General features: G+C 48.1%; 1 protein-coding gene across 1 annotated transcript in view; it reads right to left on the bottom strand.

The window, feature by feature from the left end:
• Positions 1-5,925, bottom strand: part of DHRSX (dehydrogenase/reductase (SDR family) X-linked) — a 322,723-nt gene that overhangs the window by 4,105 nt on the left and 312,693 nt on the right. The gene's annotated exons all lie outside the window — the stretch shown is intronic.

Below are 5,925 nucleotides of genomic sequence, written 5' to 3'. Positions count from 1 at the left end.
GGAGGGAGGGAGGGAAGGAAGGAGGGAAGGAAGGAAAAAAGGGAGACAAAAGTAAGGACTGGAGGAAAAAAGATAAGAGAAAGGAAGGGAGGGAGGAATTTATTCCTCAGAGCCTTTGCTGCATTTACCAATTCTGGTTCTGCCCCCATTTGACCAAATATCTGGGGTGACTCTGAGAATTCTGATTTCTAAGATAAGGCAGACATTGTGAATTTGAAATAGCAAATCCCTTTTGTGTCATTCAAGCCACGATTTGCTTTTTATTAGAGCTCCTGTTCTCCAGATAGCATCCAGGGCACACAGAGATATTTGCCTGAGACTGTTCAAAGAGCTTCAGAAAGCTGCTCCCTCTGAACTCCACACTTAACTTGTATTAGACGTGCTGGGCTTTGCAGAAGAGAAACACACAGGGCTTCCCTTTGTCCTTGGGGCGGGTCCCCTGTGCTGTGTGCAAGGAAACTTCCTAACTCTCCACTGCCAGGAGCAGAGGGCAGTAGGAATGGCATCACCCGGGATGTCTCCTAGGGATGAGGCTAGCAGGGCGTGGGGGGTGAACTGTCCAGCTCTCTGCAAGGCACACAGAGGCTCGTTCACCTTCTGTAAACGTCGCTATTTGAATGCAGACGCTGGCGGTAGGTCCTTGAGATGTGCTCAGAGAGATCTGAGGGCACGTGTATTTATTTCAGCACCATCCACTTCTTAGGGCAGGAACTCACACTCAGGGAAGTGGCTGGCAAGTAACGAGACTCCGAGCTGAGCTTCCCAAGGGGAGTTTCCATGCCCCAGAGTTGTGGAAGAGGGGACGGAGCAATGCTATGGTCACAGAAACTCAGAGACCTGTGCCCAGGCTCAGCCGCCTTCCTGGAAGAATGTCCTGAACATTCTACAAAGGCCACGCTTCCTCTCCATACCTCTGCTCCAGCCACCCAAGGATCCTGCCGCTTCGGCCACAATGTCCCCTGCCTCTTGCCTCTCTGTACCTGCTGCTTGTTCCTTCTGGAATGTTCTGTAAAATAGGTTTCCCGGGGCTGGATGTTTTCTGGGATGCTGACTCACACACAAATCAGAGGGTCACACCACCTGTGCATGTGTGTGTGTGTGTGTGTGTGCGCACGCACAGATATATGCAGGTACATGTGTGCACGTATGTGGGTGTGTGTGCACAGATATATGCAGGTACATGTGTGCGTGTGTGTGTGTGTGCACAGATATACGCAGGTACATGTGTGCATGTATGTGGGTGTGTGTGCACAGATATACGCAGGTACATGTGTGCATATGTGTGTGTGTGCACAGATATACGCAGGTACATGTGTGCATGTATGTGGGTGTGTGTGCACAGATATACGCAGGTACATGTGTGCGTGTGTGTGTGTGTGTGCGCACAGATATACGCAGGTACATGTGTGCATGTATGTGGGTGTGTGTGCAGAGATATATGCAGGTACATGTCTGCATGTATGTGGGTGTGTGTGCACAAGTATACGCAGGTACATGTGTGCATGTATGTGGGTGTGTGTGCACAGATATACGCAGGTACATGTGTGCGTGTGTGTGTGTGTGCGCACAGATATACGCAGGTACATGTCTGCATGTATGTGGGTGTGTGTGCACAGATATACACAGGTACATGAGCGCATGTATGTGGGTGTGTGTGCAGAGATATATGCAGGTACATGTCTGCATGTATGTGGGTGTGTGTGCACAAGTATACGCAGGTACATGTGTGCATGTATGTGGTTGTGTGTGCACAGATATATGCAGGTACATGTGTGCATGTATGTGGCTGTGTGTGCAGATATACGCAGGTACATGTGTGCATGTATGTGGGTGTGTGCACAGATATATGCAGGTACATGTGTGCATGTATGTGGGTGTGTGTGCACAGATATACGCAGGTACATGTGTGCATGTATGTGGGTGTGTGTGCGCAGATATACGCAGGTACATGTGTGCATGTATGTGGGTGTGCGTGCACAGATACATGCAGGTACATGTGTGCATGTATGTGGCTGTGTGTGTGCATGTATGTGGGTGTGTGTGCACAGATATACGCAGGTACATGTGTGCATGTATGTGGGTGTGTGTGCGCAGATATACGCAGGTACATGTGTGCATGTACGTGGGTGTGTGTGTACTTGTGGGTAGATGTGTATTATGTGATTGTGCATAGCTGTATGTATATGTGTAAGCATATGCATGTATGTGCATGTGTATGAATGTACATGTGAATGGGTATGTGTGTGTATTCATGCGTGTGTTTGGGGAAATACATGTGCATGTGTGTGTGGGCACAGATGTGTGGGTATGTGCCTGTGCTTGCACATGTGTGTATGTGCATGTGTGCATGTGTGTATATGTGTGCATGCATGTGAATATGTACTTGTGGGTAGATGTGTATTGTATGAGTGTAAGTGCATGTCTGTATGTATATGGATATGTGTGAGCATATGTACGTACGTCGATGTGCATGAATGCACGTGTGAATATGCGCATGTGTGTATAGGAATATAAATGTATTTGCATAAATATGTGTGCATGTGTGCGTGTTTGCTCATGCGTACATGCACACATGCATGTGGGCACAGATGTGTGGATATATGCGTGTCTTTGTATGGGTTTGCACATGTGTATATGTGCTTGTGTGCATGTGTGTCTATGCATGTACGTGAATGTGTGTGCATGTGTGTCTATGCACGTATGTGAATGTGTGCATGTGTGTCTGCATGTATGTGAATGTGTGTGCATTCATGCACGTGTGCATGTGTACAATGTGTATGTGGGGGTGCAGGTGCGTGCATGTGTTTGCATCTATATGTATTTGTACATGTGTGCATGTATATGTGTGTGCATGAGTGTGCACATGTGTACGTGCACACACATGCTCTCAACTCCCCAGTGAGAGCTGTGGGTTGTGCTAAACTTCTAGGGATGTTTCATATCTTCAGTGACCACCTGAGGCAGAGAGGATTAAGGAAACCTTCGTTTAACTACAATCCCATAAGACACACACACAAACCTGCTCTTACCAGGAATAAACACTCACCTGACAGACAACGCAGAGGAGATGGCGTGTGCTGTTTAATGTCAGGTAACACAGGTCTTAGGTGGGCTCTGTGATGACTGATTTCATGGATTGGCTTCATGTATTGATCTCATGTATTTAATTGGCTGGGCTATGGTGCCCAGACATTTGGTCAAGCACCATTCTGGATAGTTTGTGGAGATCACAAACATCTGCAAATCAGCTGAGTTTAAGCAAAGGAGAGGACGCTTCATCATGTGGGTGGGCCTCACCTGAGCAGGAGAAGGCCTTCACGGCAAACACTTTGTCACTTCCCAGAGAAGAAGGAATTCCACTCCAGACTGTACCAGGGCAATCCTGCCTGAGTCTCCACCCTGCCCTGCAGATTTTAAGCTCAAGGCTGCCATGTCCACTCTTGTCCAGGTCTCCAACCCGCCAGCCAGCCTGCCAATTTTGGACTTGCCCCGCCCCTCCAATCCCAAGAGCCAGTTAGTTAAACTCAACCTCTCTCTATGCATAGATCCTGTCGGTCCTGTGTTTCCTGAGAACTGTGACTAATACAAAACTGCCCGGTGTCGATGGCAGAGACGCTGGGCATTCTGAAACCAGGAAGGAATGCCAAGCTCCAGGAATGATCTTGGCTTATCTCCCAGCTGGAGGCACTGGAAGGTCCTGCAGTCAATCAAAGCACGGACACTGCTGGCTGGTTTTTAAGGCTGCACCGAAGGAGGGAATTTATCGACTCAAGGGAAGAAGTTTCCCATCCAAAGAGGCTGCTTCTTTTTAGGGTGGCAGCCTCAGAGCCTATGACGTCTGTGTTCCTGGGGAGTCTGTTAGAGCCACCAAAGAGAGTCCATCACAGACATACACTGCGGAAAGGAGAGATGGCATCTCCTCGGACAAAACGACCCTTCCCAGTTCCGTAACTTCCATGGTGTTCAACGTGTACGTCGAATTGATCCAGGTGGCATCACCTCTGAGCCCGAGAGAACCTCCCTCTTTCCCTCCCTCTCTCTGATGCCCTTCTTCTTCCTCCTTCGCTTCCTCTTCCTTTTTCTCTCTCTATTCCTCTCTTCTTCCTCCTCCATCTTCTCCTCCTCCTCTTTCACTTCTTCCTCCTCCTCCTCTTTTCCCCCTTATCCTCCTCCTGTTTTTCTATCCCCCTCTCTCCCTTCCTCTTCCTCCTTTTTTATTTCTCCTTTTCTCTCTCTCTTCTTCCTCCTCCTTCACATCTCCTTTTTCCTTTTTCCCCTCTCTCTCCCTTTCTCTCTGCCTTCTCTTCTTCCTTTTTTCTCTTTTCTCCTCTTCTTGACTTTTCTCTCTCTATTCCTCTTTCTTTTTTCTCCTCCTTCATCTTCTCTTCCTCTCCTCCTCTTTTTCCTTTTTCCCCTTATCCTCCTTTTCCCCTATCTCTCTCTCCCTTTCTCTTCTCTGCCGTCTCTTCTTCCTTTTTTCTCTTTTCTCCTCTTCTTGCCTTTTCTCTATTCCTCTTTCTCTTTTTTCTCCTCCTTCATCTTCTCTTCCTCCCCTTCACCTCTTCCTCCTTTCTCCCTTATCCTCCTCCTGTTTTTCTCTCTATCCCTCTCCCTTCCTCTTCCTCCTTTCTTCCTCCTTTCTCATCATTTTCTCCCTCTTCTTCCTCCTCCATCTTCTCCTTCTCTTCCACTTCTTCCTCTTCCTCCTCTTCTTTCTTCCCCTTATCCTCTTCTTTTCCTCTTTCTCTCTCTCTTCCTTCCTCTTCTCTCTCCTCCTTCTCTTCTTCCTCCTTTTCTTTCTCCCCTTCTTCCCTTTTCTCTCTTTACTCCTCTCTTTTTCCTCCTCCATCTTCTCCTCCTTCACTTCTTCCTTCTCCTCCTTTTTCTCTTTCTATCCCTCTCTCTCTTCCTCTCCTCGTTTTCCTCCTTTTATTTTCTCCTTTTCCTCCTCCTCTTCCTCCTTTTTCTCTCTCCCTTCCCTTCCTCCTCTTCCCCTTCCTCTTCCTCCTTCTCTCTCTCTGCCCCTCTATTATCCATTTACAGTATAATCCAGGCTTTCCTTAAAAAAACTAGATAATTTTCACACTCTACTCTTCTGTTTCTCAAAGTCTTCCTCTGAATCGAACTCACTCTTGTTCACTTGTGTGAGGCTGGGGGATTCCTGAGTGAATTTTTATCCACTTGTTTTGAAAACAACAATAACAACAACAACGAAAGCAACAGAACTTCCTTCAGGATTCAGATGGAATTACCAAGCGCTATCTTCTATTGTCCACAGCCCCAAAGCTGGGGCTCAATCTCCTGCAGTCCTGGGGTCAAGGGTCCTCACGCTTAGCACTCAAGAGAATCAGCCCGAGAGCTTGTAAAAACAAGTGCACCCCTGATATTTCTGACTCGGCGGGTCTTAGGAGGCCCAAGAATCTGCATTTTTTTCTTTTTTAGATGGAGTCTCACTCTGTCGCCAGGGCTGGAGTACAGTGGCATGATCTTGGCTCGTTGCAACCTCCGCCTCCCGAGTTCAAGCAATTCTCCTGCCTCAACCTCCCGAGTGGCTGGGATTACAGGCGCCCGCCACTACGCCCAGCTAATTTTTTGTATTTTTAGTACAGATGGGATTTCACCAAGTCGGCCAGGCTGGTTTCGAACTCCTGACCTCATGATTCACCCGCGTCTGCCTCCAAAAGTGCTGGGATGACAGGCATGAGCCACCGTGCCTGACCCAAGACTCTGCATTTCTAACCAGCTCCCAGACGCTGCTGAGCTCAGAGACCACGCGGGGAACCCCACTCATTCCGGCTGCTTATGCAACTCTGCAAACTCTACACCACGGGTGAAATTCAGCCTGGACCTGTTTCTGTACAGGCTACTACCTAAGAATGGTTTTAGATTCTTAAAGCGGGAAGGAAGGAAGGAAGGAAGGAAGGA

This window comes from Mandrillus leucophaeus, unplaced genomic scaffold (assembly GCF_000951045.1).
Source record: "Mandrillus leucophaeus isolate KB7577 unplaced genomic scaffold, Mleu.le_1.0 Scaffold127, whole genome shotgun sequence".
In the NCBI taxonomy this organism is placed as follows: domain Eukaryota; kingdom Metazoa; phylum Chordata; class Mammalia; order Primates; family Cercopithecidae; genus Mandrillus; species Mandrillus leucophaeus.
This window is presented reverse-complemented; position numbering and strand designations above follow the sequence as displayed.